Source organism: Panthera leo, chromosome D2, assembly GCF_018350215.1.
Source record: "Panthera leo isolate Ple1 chromosome D2, P.leo_Ple1_pat1.1, whole genome shotgun sequence".
Classification (NCBI taxonomy): Eukaryota; Metazoa; Chordata; class Mammalia; order Carnivora; family Felidae; genus Panthera; species Panthera leo.
In genome coordinates, this window is record NC_056689.1 from 8376264 (window position 1) to 8397289 (window position 21026).

The window sequence follows — 21026 nt, forward strand, 5'->3', positions numbered from 1 at the left end:
TTGACAAACTGATCACACCCATGCAACCAGCACCCAAGTTTGAACAGAATGACACCAGCATCTCAGAAACCCCCAGCACTGCCTACCCAAGAGTAACCTGATAGCGTAGAAATGCGCTGGTGAATTTTACATGTTACGTAAAATGACTCATAGAGTGGGTACTCTTTTATGGTCTGGCTTCATTTGCTCAACATTATGTTTGTGAGACTGATCTGTATTTTTTGCAAATATCTGCAGATCAATGTAGAATTTTATTGTGTGGATATATCACTATTTACCTACTGTGTTGATGGCTATTTGTATATGGGCTGGGGCGGGGGGGCTTCCTTCTGGTTTTTGGCTTTAACAGATAAAGCTGCAATCAGTGGGCATCCTAGTGCTTGTTTTTGGGTGAGCATGTGTATGCTTCTCTCTTGGTTATATACCTAGGAGTGATATTTAAACATTTAAAAATGAACATATCTTAAATACTGAGAACAAACAGGGTTGATGGGGGCTGGGGGAGAAGGGAAAGTGGGTGATGGGCATCGAGGAGGGCACCTGTTGGGATGAGCACTGGGTGTTGTGTGGAAACCAATTTGACAATAAATTATATTTACTATAAAAAAATAAGCATATCTTTAGCATTAGTAGATGATACCCGAAAGCTATCCAAAGGGGATGTGCCAAAAGTTTACACCCCACACCCCCCTTACAGTGTATGAGAATTCTATTTGGTCCACATCCTCCTCAACACTTGGTAGTGTCGATCTCTTCCACATGAGCCATTCTTCTGAGCGTGCACTGTTATTATATGGAAATCGCACATGCATTTTGAGACAAATTTATTTGTAATAAAAGATGATAGATGATCCCGGCCGTGAAGAAATATAATCTGAGAAATAAACTTTAGGGTCAAGACTCAAACTCCCATCTAGGGAGGAGCTGCTTATATGCTCTTCACAAAGTTCAAACGCATTTGATCACCGCAAAGCTGTGAGCGGCAGAGTTTTTGAGGCCAAGGCTCAGATGCATTGAAGCCACAAATGAGCTGGTTAGCTATCCACAAAGTAACACCCTTCGTCTACACACCTGACACGTCTAATGTATGCTAGTAACCTTGTAAATAGAAGTTGTTCAAGGCCTATGGAACGGACGGATCGCCACACAGCCATGAGGAGGATCAGAAAACTCAAATGTATGGACTTTTCCAACGGTAGCTCCATAAAATTCATCATTGAACACTTGCCTTAAGAATTCTTTTTACTATACTAAGGTACCTCTTAAGGCAAGAGTCTGGAACCAGGCTGAAAGTCTCTGACTCCCGGGTCTACTCCTTACCAGCTGTGTGACCTTGCCCGGGTTATTTAGCCTCTCGGTGTTTCCCTGCCCTCGTAGGTAAGGTGTGGATAATCACAGTACCTTCTGAGAGGGTTGTTTTGGAGATTACACGTGAGCTAAATGAGTTACATCAAGTGCTTCAACAGTGACCAGTGCATGGTGTGTATTATATGAATATTTGCCACTGTTTCCTAGTATGGCATGAGAGTATGCTCTATTACCTAAAGTAACTCTCCAGTAGTCCTTCAGTTCCTGCATCATATGTAGACAGATTCTTCTTCTAGAGAAGTCTGTGGGCAAAGGAAGAGAAGTTATCAGACTTAGATCAAGACCAGCTCAGGAGTCATGAAGGACCAAGTCAGCCATGCTGATCAGCATGACTTCTGGGATCTCTGCACCCAGAGATTCTGGGTGAATCTCTTTGAGATTCTCTTAACTCTGAGATGGGACCAAGAAATAGGTATTGGAATGAGAGACGTGGCTGAATATCTGGGCTTGCTAACTTTTTAGTCAGGGAACTTCTTGCCCATTTCAAGGGTGAAGTAGACCACTTGACCAGTTAGAGAAGACCTATCCTCGGGGAACTTATCCAGAAGTCAATTAAGAAATAAAGGTTAGTCTAGTTAAGCAGTCATATCTGTTAGGATCTATTGTTGAAAAAAAAAAAAAAGGAAAGAAAATCCAACTCAAAATTGTCCTATGACAAAGGGAAATTCAGTGTGTGTGGATAATCAAGTTCTGGCACATTTTGATCAATGCCCCAATCCCATTCCCTGAAATTGTTTCAGCAGTGCCCCCTTCTGTTCCTCAAGTGAGCTACCACAGAATCGTGGCCACGTGTTTCCTTGCTCACATCCAAAGCCAGAGAGCGTCTCTTCCCACAGTCATTAATCCAAAGTCCTAGGCAATGCCACCGTGGGACCTGAAAGACTGACTGAGGCCAGAGCTGAAGAGAAGGGGATGACACCTGAGGGTCTCCTACAACCAGCATATACTCTGGAAATTGCCATTGGGTGACGCACACCGAAGCCTCCATGCTGCGATGATTGGAGAAGTGTGGAGTGAATACAGGGCGGGCGGGGGGGAGGAGACAAAAATGATGCCACATCATCAGAAGGGGTCATAGCATTAATTTGGATGTGGAGAATTGAGCAAAAGAAGGTAGGATGGAATCGCATTATAAAAAAGCAAGGAAATGTCTTAGAGGCAAAAAGCAAAGAGAAGGATAAGAATTGGAGTCCCACAGGGGCGCCTGGGTGGCTCAGTTGGTTAGGTGTCCGTCGTCAGCTCAGGTCACGATCTCATGGTTCACAATTTCGAGCCCCACGTCGGGCTCTGTGCTGACAGCTCAGAGCCTGGAGCCTGCTTTGGATTCTGTGTCTCTCTCTGTCTCTGCCCCTCCACTGCTCATGTTCTCTCTCTCTCTCTCGTCTGTCTGTCTCTCTCTCAAAAATAAATTTAAAAATTAAAAATTAAAAAAAAGAACTACAGTCCCATAAAGATCATGCCTGAGGTCACCTTTATTTAACCCATAAATGATTTGGAGGAGACAAGCAAGGTTGCAGATTGGAGGGTTGTTGATTATTCACTTATTATTATAGCAAATATGGAGTTTGGGAATGAACTGTATGCAGCCAGACTGCTATACTGATGGGTGGGCAGAAAAATTGCAGACTTGTTTCAGAGCAGGAAAGTACTTTGGGACTCAATAAACCTAACTCAAGTTGTCCTGGGTATGCCAGACTCTTTCTAGGCTCTGTGCCTTTATACATGGAGTCCCCTGGGTCCAGAACACCCTTCCCTCCACTTTTCTTCTAAAAAAAAAAAAAAAAAAAAAATCCATATGTCCTTTAACCTCCAACTTAAATATCATCACTTATGTGAAACTTTTCCTGATTTTTCCCAAGGAGAAGCAGTCACTTCTGCCTCTGTATTTTATAGCAGTTGCCTCTAATACAGCAATCAGCTTACTCTATTGAGATTGTTTACATAGCCGGCTCCCGGGTGTAGATTTGCATGGTCCCACCGGGAGCCACACGAGGCTATTTAAGTTAAATTAAGTAAAATTAAATGAAGTTAAAACTTCCTTCCTTCAGTCATGCTGGCCACAGTTCACATATTCAAAAGTGTATTGGCCAGTTCGGATAGACGCTATTTCCTTCGATGCAGAAATTCTACGGGACAGCACGTCTAGACTATCAGTTCCACAGGGATGTTTGTACTCTTTTCTTCATCTCTGTACACACAGGGCTCGGAACCACATCTGGCACGTGGAGTAACCCTTATATATATTCGATGAAGGGACATCATAATACTAGGTGATATTGTTAGGTACTAATTATAAGTTGGCCACCGTGTAAATGCCTTACAGAAGCCACTTAATGAAATGTAATGGCCACAATTAGCAGGTAAGGTAAGCATTACTTGTGTTTCTATTTTACAGATAAGGAAATAAACCTGGAATTAATTAATAAAACAGTAGCCTAATACGCCAGCAACAACAGTAAGGTTTTATTTCGCAAGGATAAAGCCTGAAAGTGATATGACCTTCTCTTACAAAGGTCACAACGGGAATGGATAATGTGAAAGAATCTATTTCATGAAAGAAATCCTCAAATATTAAACCAGGGCAGCGTGGACACTTCTCAGAACTTGCTGTGCATCGAAAAGGACGAAAGAATAAGGACGATTCAGTTAAAACTAACCATATAGTTAGGACAGTCACTCAAGCCCTTGTCAGAGGGGAGAGTTAGACACCTCTTACGTGGTGTAATATTTATTACTCATCTGGCTCAAATAAAAGACAGCTTGTCACAGCAGGTAATATACAGAAGGAATCGGCTACAGTCAAGGGATACAAGACTAAAAACAGAGTAAAATAAAATAAGGAAGAATGAATGACAATAAATAAATAGGCTTAAAAGCATAACCATAATTACCCTCGGAAAAATCGGGAAGTCTGGGGGTATTCCTTGTTCTCAGTATCTGCTCTATGTTTGGGACTAGATGAATCAGAGTCTTAAGAGCATTGTGGCATTTCTTTGGGTTAGCTCTAGTCTGATTATTTTCTAGGGAACTAGGTTCCCTAGAAAAATATGGACATCATACCTATTCCACTGGGCTGTGAGGATTAAGCTTGACTATTACAAATAAGAGAGCACTTTTTTTCAGTTTTGTAAGGAAGGAAAAATCAATGGTCTGGGTGGATTGGTTCTGTGTTGACAGTGCATAGAAATAAGGTGCCTCCGTCTGCTTCGATTCTGGCAAAAAATTTGCACAAAGAAATACTCTTTCCAGTGGTCACAGAATGCAGCTTCAGCACTAGTCCACAACTTTGCGCTGTTCAACTTCACGCTGACAAAGACTGATCTGATTCTCATCAGACATTGCTGTTCAGCTGAAAATCGCTGAAAATTTCGATGACTCATCCCATAAGCTCATTAACAATTGCTACCGTTACAGAAGAAAACCTTTCAATAATTCTGGCGCCCTACCCCTTCTTTAAATCCGTATTTGGTCACCTGTGCTTGTTGGCATAAAAAATCACAGGCCAATGATTCTAAAAGTCTGTTATAGACCTGCCTGCTTTAATTTGCTGGTGCAGTGGGTGAAAAAAAGCCGGCAAGTCTGACTGGGAGATACTTCAGAAAGTACGCATGGAAGTATGAACATCGCATGCGTCTCATGCAATGTTCAAGGAAAATTCTAATATTAATTATCGGGGCCTTAAAAACTGAAATGGAAGCGAGATCTAACCCTTCTTCAGTAAACACCGAGTAGCGTTTGAGGCATTGAACACTGTTGCTGGTCCTGCTTTTTATGTACAAAAATTTATTTGTATAGGAGCAGTTCCCTCCTATAGAAAGGGAACCGAGACACCATGAGTCCCTATTATGCACTGATGTATTTCGGGTGCCTGTCATGAATGTTCTCACATGAGAATCTTAACAATATTGTAAGATACAGGGACGCCCGGTTGGCTCAGCCGGTTAAACATCAGATTGCAGCTCAGGTCATGATCTCGGTTTGTGAGTTCAAACCCCGCGTGGGGCTGTGGGCTGACAGCTCAGAGCCTGGAACTGCTTGGGATTCTGTGTCTCCCTCTCTCTCTGTCCCTCCCCTGCTCACACTCTGTGTCTCTCAAAAATAAATAAACATTTTAAAAAACACTGTAAAATAAGTATTATTATCCTATTTTTCTGTTTGGCAGGGATAAAATACACTCAGTTATAGACGACATCACATCCTTCCGTCTGCGTCCTCTGAAGAGCTCAGTATCTGGTCATTAATATTTCTCCTTCTTTTGCTTTCTAAGAGACATGCTAAGACCACACACTTCCTCCTGGCTTCCTAAGAGGAATATGGGGTACTAGGTCGAAAGTTCTTTTTTTTCACCTGATGATGAAAAAACTGTATTCTGCATCAAGGTATCTGGAAAACAAAGCTGCATTTGGGGACACATTATGGAGAAGAAATGATCCATATACGGGGGTACAAAACTCAATCACAGAATTATTTCCAGCAATTACCAGATACTCCATTACCAATGCTTAATTGAAAGTAAAATCTGATTTGCCATGCTAAAAGGCTAGGTTTCATTCTTTTTGATGACTGAGTAGTATTCCATTGTATATACATATATATATGTATATATATATATACGTATATATATATATATATATATATACATATATATATATATATATATATATACCATATCTTTATCCATTCATCAGTCAATGGACATGTGGGCTCTCTCTATTCTTTGGCTATTGTAGATAACGCTGCTGTAAACATTGGGGTGGGTGTACCCCTTCGAATCTGGATTTTTGTATCCTTTGGGTAAATACCTAATAAGCAAGTAGTTCTATTTTTAGCTTTTTGAGGAACCTCCACACTGTTCTCCATGGTGACTGCACCAGTTTGCATTCCCACCAGCAGTGCACGAGGGTTCCCCTTTCTCGCATCCTCACCAACATCGGTTGTTTCTTGTGTTGTTGATTTTAGCCATTCTGACAGGTATGAAGTGATATCTCATCGTGGTTTTGATTTGTATTTCCAAAGTGAAACAAGACAGAATTTAAACCAACAAATATAAACACCTATCTGTATATTTTTAAAACACAAATATTGGAAAAATCAAATGCTGAGGAAGAGCTCTACCCTTAAGCACATCTCACCTGAAGTCCAACCAGAAAGTCAGTGCATGACTTTTGTTTTTCCAATCTGTTGAATGAGAAAAAAAATTACCAATGCTAGATGAATTCTGTGACAAAAAAAAGAGACACTTTTTGGCTACAACTCCAAAATAACCTGGTCTTCAGAAAACATTTAGGAAAACACTTCAAGGCATTTTTAAGCGACTTCCAAGCATTCTAGCAGTCAAAGAATGGGTTAAGTATTTTTGCATTTGAAAGGAGGAGGGAAGAGAATTCTTCCAGAAAGAGAAACATCAAAAAGAAGAGATTTAAATAGGATACAGAGGAATTGAGGGGAGGCAGAAGCAATGCAGGGAAAGGTTTAGAGGGAACATCTGGGGCCCAGAGTTTACAGTGAGAGAAAGAATAGGGATTTCAGAGCAATTTAGCGATTCAGAAAATTTTTAGGGAAGAGAGTGTTAAAAAAAGAAGGGATTACAAAATTTTTTAAAGTTTATTTATTTATTCATTTTGAGAAAGAGAGAGAGGGACTAGGGAAGGGGCAGAGAGAGAGAGGGAGAGAGAATCCCACGCAGGCTCTGCAGTGTCAGCACAGAGCCCGACATGGGGCTCGAACTCATGAACTGTGAGATCATAACCTGAGCCGAAACCAAGAGTCAGACACTTAACCTACTGAGCCACCCAGGTGCCCCCCAACGAGAGGGTTTTTAAGAAGTGTTGGTCCAGGTTACAAACCACGTCATCCTGTGCACTGCTTTGAGGGAGTCATCGATTTACTATAGACAACCTATCATGTTTCTCTGTCTAGAGACCAGACTTTGGATGGGGAAGCCCGGTGGCATTTGGATTTCGCTTATATGAAGAAGCCAAGAATCAGAAAGTTTAATAACATGTCCAGGGCTTAGATCTAGGGAGAAACAGAGCTGGGACGGGATACCAGAGTTACCAAATTCAAGTCTGGTTTTTTTTTCCCCCACTGTACAGTTCAAATTATTGCTCCATCACTCAACCCAGAACAAAAAATTGATGACCAGCAAGTGGAAAGTTGTCCGACTTTTACCGGATTGCTCAAGTGGGAGAAAATCAGGATCCGTCTCACTGCTTCTGGAAAGCAGAGTATGATGTGGACACGGTTGAGAGACTCTGTAGCAAAACATCCCACGGCCTCTGGAACCCAAACGCCTCGATTCAAACTTTGGCTCCTCTAACACTGTGACCTAGTGCAAGCTACTTAATTTCTCTGTGCCTCTGTTTCCTCATCTATAAAGTAAAAATGTTGAGTTGATCTATTTTCAAATGCTTAAAACAGTGCTTTACGCTGTCCTACACATTCAGTCCTATTTAAATGTTAGCTATTATTTTCCTGCCTTCACTATGTCAGATCGAAGATGTATCAGTTCTTTTCTCTGCGATATGATGCGAATATCTCAAGGACGGTCGGATGCAGAATCACAAACTTGGTCTTTAAGGAAACTGTAAAATATCTCTGACCCAAACCCAAGTGGAAATTCTGCCAAAGGTAGGGAATAAGCCAAGCTTTGGGACGTCTCGGACGAAGGACACCCGAAGCTGGCGGAGCAGGGACTCCCAGGAGGTGGCCCCCTTGGGAGGTGTGGTCAACATCCTTTGCAAGTGGGCACGAGGGCCAGAGCTGGGGCTTCCTTGGCCTTCTTTGGCCCCACGGAAGAGCAGAGAAGAGAAAACTAGAAGAGGAAACACACAGACCCGGGATCTTTGCAGGAAGCAGTTCATCAGAGGGGCGGGGAGGAGAGACTGACTTCTGAGGAGCCCCGAAGCTCCTCCTGGCCCTGTTGTGGGGAGAAGAAGCATCAGCTACAAAAATCTCCTTTTAATGGTCCCTATCGTATGTGTGTCCCTTGTAATAATTTCACTGGTTTGTGTTTGGCTTTTTGTTCCCTTCCTCGACGAATAAAGCCCAGACACATATAGACAAAGATTAAAAAGGAGAACAAGGAGGAGAAATCAGAAAATATTAGGACGAAAGTAAGACCTCGCATATCCATGGTATGAAATCCACACACGTGAGCTAAACTTACCTATCGCAAGGAATATTGTCTCCATGTCAGAACAGTTGATTTCTGGGGAGAAAGGGGCATCCAAAGAGACAAAGAGGGTGACCTGGGTGGTCAGCTGGTTCAGCGTTCGACTTCAGTTCGGGTCATGATCTCAGGGTCTGTCAGTTCAAGCCCCGCATAAGGCTCTTGGCTCTTGGCTCTTGGCTCTTGGCTCAGAGTCGGCTTGAGATTCTCTCTCCACAACCCCTCTCTGTCTCTCTCTCTCTCTTTCAAAAATAAATAAACACTTTAAAAAAAGAGACAAAGAAGTGCTACATATAATGGTAAAAGTACCCAACCCACCATGTAGATAGATAGTAACATCAGAGCTCACAAAGCAAGCGTGTATACGCATGTTAAAAATTTCCCTGCATAAGACGGGTCAAGTTCACAAAATGTGACAAAGAGAAGAACAGAATAATTTGATAAGAGAGATTATGTGCTCACACACATTCACATACGCTCTATAAATCACATTCTTTCCAATTGCTTATAGAACCGTGATAATAATAGACCATACATTAAGCTATAAATGACATCAATGAATTCCAGAAGGTAGAAATAGGACAGAAAGCATGCTATGCTCGTAATAAAATAAAACTAAAACATAATAACAAAGCTAGGGGGAAAAAAGCAGATCACCCCAAAATAGAAAAAGAAATCCTCTACTTTCTGACACAGGATATCTAGAATATAAAGCTAATGAAAATATGACAGCACCTATGGGTTGTAACTATAGCTGTTGTACAGAGAGAGGAAAGAGTGCTGGGGAATTCAGATACTTGGAGGGGAGGGGAATGTTATCTCTGACCACTACAACAAAAGAAATTCCAGATGTTCTAAAAAGTTCAATGTATGTCAATAAAATGGGGATGGCTACAAAAGAAAGGCAAATGAGGGATGACGGAAGATCTTACAGCTGACCAACACTGTCACTGAGGACAGATAGAAAAGAGATGAAGCAGTAGAAACCGTTTGCTTGAAGGCACCTGATAGCCGTCGAGCAGCCACAACCTACGAAGACAAAATCGCATAGAAAGAGGCAACACTAAGAGACGAGCCACCTAGCGGCATCCACGTTTCCCTCTCCGTTTGCTACCGAGAGGGGTCCGGGAGGCAGGCAGAAGCCTCGGGCCACCGACAGGAGACCGAGGAAGCCCCAAAGCTTTTGGCTGACGCCTTAGGTTGGCTGGACAAGAATCAGAGACCTTGGGTGCCACGGGATCCTCTGAGAAGGAAAGGCTGGAGAGCCGAGCCCAGGGCTGTACTGCCTTCCTCCTCAAGACGTTGGCCAATCTTCAAGACAATCTGGACGTCACCTGTGGGAAGGTTAAGAAGTGAAGGAGAAACCCTCTGAAAAACAGAGAGGTGGTTGGGCAGTGTCGATGTTTTGACAAGACACCTGGAATGTGGGATCCAGCAGCGGGAAGTGACGTCAGGGACTTTGTGTTAGGATACTGGAGGCTCACGGTGTGGGAGCAGGGTCCCGAGTCATGAGGAATGAGCCCCCCTGCCTGCCTGGTGCTTAAAATCGGGGGTTAAGATGTAGCCACGGTGTCCTGATTATTTAGGGTCTTAGTCCTAGTGGCCAGTTGTGGTGGTTAATTTTATTTATCGACTGGGTGAGGTTACGTTGCCCAGTTGTTCGGCCAAACACCAGTCTCGACGGTGCTGTGAAGGTATTTTGTGGATGTGACTAATATTTGCAATCAGTTGACTCAGTGGAGGAGATTGCCCTCGATAATGGTGATGCCGTTTATCCAGTGAGCTGAATACCCAGAGCAAAAGTCTGAGGTTTCCTGGGGAAGGAATTTCGCCTCAAGACTGAGTTTCTATCTGAGTTTCCAGCCTGCTCGTCTCATCTATGGATTTCAAACTCAAAACTACAACCTCAACTCTTGTCTGAGTTTTAATCTGCCCCCCCCCCGAAGATTTCAGACTTGCCAGGCTGCACAAGGGTGTAAGCCAATTCCTCGAAATATCTCTCTCTCTCTCTCTCTCTCTCTCTCTCTCTCTCTCTCTCTCTCCACACACACACACACACACACACGCACACGGTTCTGTTTCTCTGAAGAATCCTGACTCATAAACCCAGTCATCAATCCTAACAGGGCCCAAATACGTCTAAATTCTTAGGGTGCACCGACAACAGGACGTCACTGTGCGAAACCCAATACCTCACCTGTCATTTGGGAGCGCGCTGGAGGTAAGTTTGCTGAATGGAAATCGAAAATGCCACAATTTCAGTACGAGGCTCTTCTCAGCTGTGGTTAGATAAACTTAGTAAATTTAAAATTGAGTTCTTTACCCAATCCATTGCTTCCAGCCATTAAAAGACCAGCTGTGGACCCCAGTGTGCAGTCGCTTCAGCAGCTGTGATACCATAATGGTTATTTTCGGACCGGATTGCTTATATTCTAGTCTCATTTATAAACCGTTTTCTAATGTCTCAGTTTGTATTAAGGACGACATTCATTTTTGTTAGTGCTGTAGCTCACAGAACATATCGCAGGGAGAGATTTGATTTATGCTGAAAAGTCTTTAATTACTACATAAGGACTGACCACGGAGTGTAGAAATTAAGCTTGAACTTGACAGCCGAATTCCCATGTAAATCACGAATAATATTAAAGCTGCAAATGGGTCGATGTTTCTTTACTGAGTCAATATGTAAAACGTGTTTGGAAGGCATCCATGTTTTGTTTTCGGCACCCCTTCATCTGTCTTTGTCGCTACTATACAAGAATGTAATTCACCGCAAGACCCCTTTGGACCTCTGCTCCTTCTGTCATTCCTCTCCTTTCCTGTCCTTCCTCCCACTGTCCCCCCACCACCGGCCTCTCTCAGCCTCTTTCGTCTTCAATATGTGAGATGCATCCTCCTTAATAGCACTTTCAAAACAATTAAAATGGAAGCCATCTGTATTTCAAACAACATACTACATTATGAGCAGAAAGACTATGTCCGAAAGACTGTTTAGGAAATGAAAGTTAGCTAAGATATGTTCTAATTAATATATTACTTTCACAGTTAGGATGAGAGCTAGGGCTCTGGCCAGAATGTAAGCTCCCATGAGAGTTATTGCTTACTATTTAATGTATATTTGAATTTACCCTGTCATTCAAATACAACCTGATCATGAACTTTAATGACTGGATAACAACTGTCTTTACATTGATCAACATTAACATATCATTCTAGAACTTTCTATATGCCAGGCAATGCACATTACATTTGTAATATGACAATCATAATCCCTTTATGAATGAGGAGACAGCCCCAATATGAGGTAGGGGGAACCGGTACATATGGAAAGACAACAAGGCTTGAGGAAATATTGTGGTCTTTTAATTGGGTAAATATTTCCAAATTCGTGCAAGAGAAAGGAAACAGCCTTGAAGGGATGATGCAAATAGGAACTATTTGAACTCATAAGAGAGGCACATAATGTTGCTCCGAGAAGACAGCAGCTCTAAGCCTGGACAGGTAGGACAGGTTCTGAGGTTGGGGGTTGTAGTTTGAGCACTGGCTGTTGGATGGAAACCAATTTGACAACAAATTTCATTAAAAAAAAAAAAAAAAAAAAGCACCAGTAAAGCTGTAGTGGAAAACCAAGGAATAGGAAATGAAGGAGAGAGGAGCCCATTCTCCCAGACGACTCTTTCTAAAAGCCTTCCCCTCGCTGGCTGGATCTGACCCTTCAGGTGTCTGGATGTCACTGACCTTCCAATCCAAACGACCCGCCTTCCCTTTGCCCCCACCGATCTTTGTCCTGCGACACCATGTATGTGAGCCATAGCGCTCACCATAGCATGAAATTACTATTTCCATATCTTTGCTGGGCTGGAAGCTTGGGGAGGGCAGTAATCTTGTTAATCTTACTCCTCAGAGCAGTACCTAGCACGTCATTGTTGAGCGGATAAATGATTAATGAATGTTGGGATGATGAATCCATGAATGATGGGTTAATTGGTTGACTGAATGAATGAAAAACTGAAAGAACCGATGTGCTTCCCAGAAGAAGCAATAGACCCTAAAGGATGAGCTTGGCAGGTGGGAAGATTTGTATTCAAATTTGGGCTCCACCCCATACCCCTGTGTGTGGCCGAGGGACTTAGCATCTCTGATCCTCCACTGTTTCATTTATAAATTGGGTAACATGTCCTACCTTTGGAGCTCCTGGGTGGCTCAGCTGGTTGAGCATCCAACTCCTGATTTCGACTCGGGTCATGATCGCGTGGTTCGGGGGATCGGGCCCCCCATCAGGCTCTGCACTGACAGCATGGAGCCTGGTTGGGATCCTCTCTCTGTCCCTCTCTGCCCCTCCCCACCCTCTCATGTCCTACCCTTTTCAGTGGCTGTGAAGATAAAGAAGATATCATATGTGAAGTGAGTACCATAACACCTGTGTTAGTTACCTAGGGCTGGGTAACAAATTGCCCTGGAACATATCAGCTGGAAACAAGAGTATTTATTATCTCACCAGTTCTGTGGGTCAGGAGTCTGGGAGCAGCTAGGCTGGGTCTGTCACAATCCTGCAACCAAAGTGTCAGCTCAGCTACAGTCATCCCCAGGATTTGCTCCCATGCTCTCATAGGAGCCTCTCTGGGTGCTGTCTCCTAGTATGGCAGCTGGCTTCCCCCAGAATGAGCAATCCAAGAGGCATCTAGAAAGAAAGTTGAAAACAAGTGACAGTCTTCTCATAACACAATCTCAGAAGTGACATCTCATTGCTCTAACCATACTCTGTTGGAAGTAAGTTATTGGTTCCTGCTTACACTCAAGAAGAAGAGATTACAGAGGAGGCAGGGGTCAATGAGGCCATCTTAAAAGTCTGTCACCACAGAACCCGAGTGTGGTAAGGGTAACATAGCTAACATTTAACATGGTTTCCTATTGTGTATTTGATCTTAGTTCTCACACAGTACTGTGAGGAAGGTAGAATGGTCAGCCTCATTGAGTGGATGAGGAAACTGAGGTAAGGAGAGGTCAAGTAAGTCTAGGAAAGCCCCACAGTTAGCATGTAGCATCCCTAGTCTTCAAACAAGTTCATCTGAACCCATGGCCTTTTTTTAAAAACTTTTTAATGTATATTTATTTTTGAGAGAGACAGAGACAGAGACAGAGCAGGGGAGGAGCAGGGAGAGAGGGAGACCCAGAATCCGAAGCAGGCTTCCAGCCCCGAGCTGTAAGCATCGAGCCCGACACAGGTCTCGAACTCACGAACTGCGAGATCATGACCTGAGCTGAAGTCAGACGCTCAGCCAACTGCCCCTGAACCTATGGTCTTAACCTCCGTGCTAAACTTCCTCTGACAGACGAGTTTAATAAACGCTAGGTGTTGTCATTAAACGCAGGGACAGCAAGTGGTAGACAATACTCAAAAAGCAGAATTGGAGGAAGAACTCAGGAGATGGGTAGCTTGATTCATGAAATGGAGACAGGAGCTGAAGTTTCACATCCAGGAAAAAACACAGCAGTTTCCCGTGAGTGGAGCCCAGTGAGGATGGCCATCGAGAGAGCATGCGGGAGGTTAAAAGTCATGGGTCAGGCTCAGAAAAGGAAAAGTCTTGCTAAAGTATCAGAGCCTTACAACGAGGGACAGCAGCTGAGGCAAGGACGCCTGGGCCAGAGCCACAGAGCCTTCAACATTTGCCACAATGCAAAACATATGCTGTGATTTTTTTTTTTTTTTCTAACACGGAGGCTTTCAAGGGTAAAAAATTTTGGCCTGGAACTCCCAGACTAAGTTATTGGTTTTGGCCTGAGAAAAAAAAAAAGAGCATTTACTGAAATGACATGCACCCTTTCATCTATCTCCCTATATTTTAAAATATTGGTTTAAACACGATCCACGACTCGAGGGCCGAGCTCACATCACATCCCTGGAAATGAAGTAATGACTCTCCATGTGACATCTGGCAAACTGTCCCGGCACTCCAGGCCTTGGGAACACTTGTTATGCTTCCAGCAAAAACAAGTTGTTAAAGGATGAAGGAGCAGTCTCTCTCTTCTAAACTAAACTTGTGGTCAGAACATGTGGTCAGAGGACAGGAAACAGCAGAGAAAGGTAATTTGATTTGGACCCATGCTTGCTCGTTACGTCCAAATAGTCACAAAGGAAGCCACAGCTGGTGTTCAGATAATCAGCCGATGGTACCGACAGAGCCATAACAGTGTGTCGTTGAATTCTCCAAGGAAAGAAAGAGAGAGAGAGAAAGACAGAGAGAGAGAGAGAAAGAGTGGAGTTCTTGATCACTCTCTAACTCTGGGCCAGAATATGGAGTGCCGAAGTACAAATAACACGTAATAAGCTCTTTTATTCACAAGGTGTGACTCATTTTAAGAAATGCAGTGTGAAGTTTTTAAACTAGAGAATGAATTATTTGGAGCATGACTTTATCGCATTCATACGTGTTGTTTAATTTAGGAAAGGATTGTTAAGCCATCAGAGTTTTTATTCCTCAGAAGTTTGCTAAGAATCATGGCATTGTAAGGTTCAGGAGGCCAGAGTAGATCCGGGAAGGGCTGACTGGGGACAGGACCAGGGAAAGAGCTCACCTTGCCTCTAGGAAATAAAGTTTGACTTGATCACACTACCGATCGGTCAGAAATAAGGTTGGGACAAGGACCAGGCTGGCTGCAAAATGGAATTTGCGTATAATGGTTGTGGTTTGGAAGAGAGCAGGACAAGCATATCCTCTTTCAGGAGTCCTTACGTTATATTTATCGCATTTCCCTCATCCTAGAGAAATCTGAATGAAGCTCTTTCTACCTGAAGAGAATCTGAGGCAAAGTTCTTGTAAGGGGGTAGGATCTCTGAGGTGTTGAAAACCATGGAATTCTATTATTTTCTTTGAGTACTAGGACACCACAAGTTCAGTCCGCACACAACATCCAAATACACACTCTTCGAGGGGAGAGTCCAGTCTACGCCATATTTGCGCTTCCTGCTCTGCCCAAGGTGCTGGGTGAGCTGCCGTGAACGTTGAATGGGAACCCCTAGCATATCAGCCGCAAGGGCTTAGATCCACAGCCTGATACCTCCCCCCTCCACTTCTCACCACCCGAGTATATCATCCCCAAAAACAGCAGTCAAAAGCACGCAAGGAAGGCTTCTTTGGAGTCCTAACTGACTCACGGAAGCCTATATCCATTGATGGACTTGCTTATGGAGCACCTTCATGTTGGGCACTGTCCTAGGTTCCAAGGATCAAAAGATAAACAAGACACAATACCTTTCCCAAAATGGCTTTATTTTTTTTTTGGTACACTAAAAGCATGATTCAATTTAGAAAACTTCTGTTTATAATGCACTTACCGGAAACACACGTGTTGACTACAGTTGTGTACATCTAGAGTCAAACGAGCAAACCGACAAGAAAGCATTCAAAGTGTATCACGTATCCATATAGGATGGATTTGCCATCTTGGCAAATGAAGTATAACACACATACGTGAACAGCCATGGCACAGCCAAAACTATAAATACAGACACTGCTTAACAAAGTCTCTAACACTGAAGACTGGGGCTCTGGATCTATTTTCTGACTTGCCGCTGAGCAAGTCGTCTGTAAAATGGACGAATAAAAATTGCCTCACATTATTGTAGTCTCCACACTTAGCCTATAGTAAAATGATAAATCCTTCTTTTTGTTGCGGTTGTGGGTTGTTTTGTTGTTATTGTTGTCGTGTTTTGAGAGAGAGAGAGAAGGAGAATGAGCAGGAGAGGGCCTGAGAGGGGTGGGGGGACAGAGGACCCGAAGTGGGCTCTGTGCTGACAGCAGAGAGCCCGATGTGGGGCTCGAACCCACAAACTGCAAGATCACGACCTGAGCCAAAGTCGACGTTTAACCAAGTGAACCGCCCAGGTGCCCCCAATTCTTCTCAAATAGATTAACTGAGTAAATACGGATCTCATCTGGGTTATTAAATGTGTTCTCATTCTCTCAGAGTACAAAGAACCCTAAGAGATCACCCTTCGTAAGGATGCATGTGAAATCACTCATGTACTCAACAAATAGGTGGCGAGACCGTGCCCTGTCCTGGGCACTGTGGAGCCAGTGGTGAACAGACTGACATACTCTGGAGTGAGGCCAGTTATAAGTTTATTCCAGGAATCTAGGTAAGATTTTTTTAAAAAGATTTTATTTTCAAGTAAGCTCCACACCTAACGTGGGGCTCGAACTCACAACCCAGAAATCAAGAGTCACACTACTCCACCGACTGAGCCAACCAGGTGCCCCTCTAGGTAATATTTTTAAGAGACTTCAAATAATATATGGTTGAGCCTTGGGCCTGTTTCATCATCTTACCTCACGAGTGGGAAATGATCCTATTTTCATCTATAATAATTTTGCTTCTCCCTTCCTTCCAATCCTCTGGGTATCTTCTACATTATTTTTTGGTCAAGCCATCGGCATTAGAGTAATCCCTTTCAGGAATGATATTTAAATACATTTTACAAACAGTACAGCTTTAGCAACAAGCTGATATGGGCCACAGGACTAAAGCCCAGTCCTGGACGTAATCTCTTGAGACCCTGCACTGTGAGGACAGGCTGGGAAGGGTCATGGGTGGGGGCTGCAAATAGCAGAGTGACGGAAGGGGTTGAGGCTCAGGACAGTGTCTATGCACCAAAGCTGTCAGCTGGGATTTCAACAAGGCCACAGATGCTAAATGAAGCACTTGCATACCCAGTGTCTGGCTACCACAGAGCTCCAAGCAATGCTAAGCTTTAGGAACATTTCCTCTGCTTCCACGACACTCTGAGAAATTAAACCGGTCATCTGTATAACCCATATTTCAAAGTGGCCATGTGTAGACTTGTACGTAAGCTCTTGATTTTTGTTAAAATGGCAACTTCTGGTTTGCGTCATACCTAAAACTGGGTAGAAATTAAAGACCTTTGCTGTTTCCCATTCTCCATTGGAAAGAGTGGTTTCAGCCTCTGATGTCTGCTTTCATAGTGGTTACACCCAAGGACCTAGTCATGAGGATTGCCCAAAATGGCAAGAAGCTGCCATTTCAGTCACTGTTGTATCTTGTTTACATAGACTGTTATTTGTTTAATAGAATAGCCTGGATTGCTTCTGGTTGTTTGGGGTTAGAACAGAGACTTAAGGAGAGCAAATCAGCTTGTTTATCTTTAGTTCAAAACAAGAGAAGAAGCTAACCTTACTATAAAGCACTGGGGGATCCTGGATTGCCTCAAGGGTTCAGGTGAAGGACGCCGCGGAAGGTGGCTGTTCCTGAGACCGCGTCAAAAGACAGGGTCAAAGGCAGGAAGGCCTCTTCGTGAGGATATATAGCCCAGTGGGCGTGCCTGCTCTTTCGATAGTTTGAGGAAAAGTCCCCTGAGCACTCAACTGAGAAAGACCAGGAGGACAAGAAATCATTCCAAAGAAAAATAATGTAGAAAACAATCCTGTTTCATTTGGACCCCTGGTTTTTGCTCTGGCTTAAGGGCCAATTATAGTATTAATTCATTAAACACAATGAAAAGGGATTCTTTTCATTTTTAATTGTAAAAATTTTTAATTAAGTTTATTTATTTATTTATTTAGAGAGAGAGAGAGAGAGTGTGTGTGTGTGAGAGAGCTAGAGCAAGAGAGGGGTGGGGGAGGGGCAGAGAGAGAGGGAGAGAGAGAAAAGCAAGCAGCCTCCATGCTGTCAGTGCAGAGCCTGAGGTGGGGCTCAAACTCATGAACCGTGAGATCATGACATGAGCCGAAATCACAAGTCAGATGCTTAACCGACTGAGCCACCCCGGTGGCTTAGAATGTAACAGACCATCTTAGAATGTAACAGACCATCAATGGCCTCAGCACTGTCTCCCCACTTTCTAGCATCATACCTATCACGAAGGAAGCACCCAGAGGAAAAAAAAAATTCTTGAATGAATTATGACAAATTCATAAATACAGCCTAAAAATAGAGAGTCTAAATGTCGACTTCCTACACTATGACATTCCCATGGAGTGGCTTCAATTTCCTGGGCAGTTTTGCAACAAAAGCTAATTGGCTTTGTCAAGTGTGATCTCTCATCCCATGGCCACTTTCACAACACACCATTTATTAGCAGATGAGAGTTATATAGCGATAAGTAAGCAAAACACTCAGATTCATTCATTTCTCTTCCGGCAAGCATGCATCATGTCAAACGCGGTGTTGGGGGCCCAGCGTACAACTGAACAAGAAAGAATCGGCTCGTGGCCTGGAAGACCATACCTTCTGTTGCTCAGACTGTGGAAAGGGCCAGACTGCAAGGCGGAGTGATTCTCTCTAGCTTACTATTATCTCTGATTACTACGTGCTGTGGATAGTTGCTGCCTCTGGCTGAAAACTACAGAGGTTAAGGTCTCCTGTGTGCACGTGGCAGTTAGCACATCTGAAACCTCTAGGAAGCCCGTCTTCTCTTCTTCCTAGAACCAGCGTCACTTCCTTATATCGGGGAGGCGCTTTTATAGACATCTTCCATTTTTGGCCCATAGCAGAAGAGTTGAGAACTTCTCATTTGCTCCGGTTTTTCACAGAACAACAGTGAAAAGACCTGAAGCTCCGGCAACCGGCCCATTTTCAGTAGAGTGCTTGCTAGAACTTATTTTTTCCAAAACCAGACATAAATCCGTGTTGTCTGTACAACATGCATAGGCCCAGTTTTCTCTGGAAAACAATAGCTAACATGTGAAGGTCAGCTCATCGGTGTGGTTCAAGGCCAGGAACATGGCCAAGTAGCTGCCCGCGCAGGGCTGGCAATGATCTGTGGTGTGTCTGGACCCACTGTGCTGTCGGCCGTTGTAACCACTGTAGGGCCTCGCCCTTGTCCATGGGGCTGCCTGTGTAACAAGCAAGCAAACAAAAGGCATTATTGACAGGGTTGTTCACAAAATTATTGAACCAAGAGAGGACATCCAAGATCAAGAAGCTGGGGCATTGAAAGCAAAAAGGGAAACTAAGATGGGGTGAGGGAAAGGCTGAAAGTGGACAATCCAATATCAGGGCCAAGAACCAATCCGCTGCATGAAGGGATACAGAGATGCCCGATGCTCAGGTGCAGAGCCAGAAGGGTGAACATCTGAGAACGGGCTTGGGAACACCCAGCACGGGTTCAGATTCTTACGCCCTGACACAAAACGGCAGATTTTGGCAGTATGGAGAAAGTGTGGACACAGGTAGAAAACCCCTTCACTTACTTGCGTGGATAACACGACTCGCTATGGGAAGAATTCTGCATTCAGTTCGCTTTCCCACTTGATGAGCCTCTGAGCTCCTGTCTTCTCCCCTTCCTCCCTAGGGCACACTAGACACCCTGTAATCATTAAGAGAAGGCTCTTCGTCAGCTTGCGTCCCTTTTTGTCAGTTCCCGACTGTAATTTGAAATACAGGCATACCTCAGAAGTACTGCAGGCTTGGTTCCGGACCGCTTCAGCAAGGCGAGTATCTCAGTAAAGCGAGTCACATGAATCTTTTGGCTTCCCAGTGCACATAAAAGTTGTGGTTACGCTATATTGTAGTCTATTAAGTGTACAATATCAGTATGTCTAAAAAACAATCTACGTATCTTAATTTAAAAATACTTTATTAGGGCACCTGCGTGGCTCTTGATTTTGTGGGTGCAAGCCCCACGTCCGGCTCCACACTGACAGTGCAGAGCCTGCTTGGGATTCTCTCTCTCTCTCCCTCTCTCTGTGCTCCTCCCCTTTTCATGCTCTCCCTCTCTCAAAATAAATAAATAAATAAACCTTAAAAAGAAACAAATAAATAAAATAAAAATATTGATGCAGAGACATGAAATGAGCAAATGCTGTTGCAAATATGGAACCAATAGGCTTGCTTCCCACAGGTTTGCCACAAACCTTCAATTTGTAAAAAAAAAAAAAAAAAAAAAGGCAATATCTGCAAAGAACAATTCAGTGAAACACAATAAAACAAGGTACGCCTATAGTGGTAAAAAGGGACAGAACAATCAACAATTGTGACTATCAGGGCATCTGGGTGGCTCAGTAGGTTAAGCATCCGACTTCTGCTCAGGTCATGGTCTCGAAGTTCGTGAGTTCAAGCCCCGCGTCAGGCTGCGTGCCGACAGCTCAGAGCCTGGAGCCTGCTTCAGATTCTGTGTCTCCCTCTCTCTCTGCCCCTCCCTCAGTCTCACTCTCTCTGTCTCAAAAATGAATAAACTTTAAAAAAATTTAAAAAATAATTGTGACTATCAATGGGATGGGGATCAATAGTGCGCTCAATTATCCAGATGCTTAAACAAACCTAGACTTTACTTTCCCCGCCAAGAAAACATTGAGAATCGCACAAGCATTTGAGCACACTGAGTTGCAAATCTTGTTCAGTCATGTGACTGTACAAGTTACTGAGTCTATGTCCTATTCTTGGGTATTTGGCTATTTCCAACTTACTGTGATTGTAGAAGAATGCTGATATAAATGCTCATGAATTCTTGGAAGCATCTTTCGGGGCT

At 43.5% G+C, this 21026-nt stretch overlaps 1 long non-coding RNA gene across 1 annotated transcript; it reads right to left on the reverse strand.

Annotated features, from left to right (window-relative positions):
- Positions 1–13038: 13038 nt before the first annotated feature.
- On the reverse strand, positions 13039–19856 carry LOC122201665. Its single transcript, XR_006194288.1, has 3 exons — positions 19750–19856; positions 18785–19392; positions 13039–13220 (listed from the first exon to the last, which is right to left on the reverse strand). It is a non-coding gene; the product is annotated as an uncharacterized LOC122201665 (long non-coding RNA).
- Between the last annotated feature and the right edge of the window lie 1170 nt (positions 19857–21026).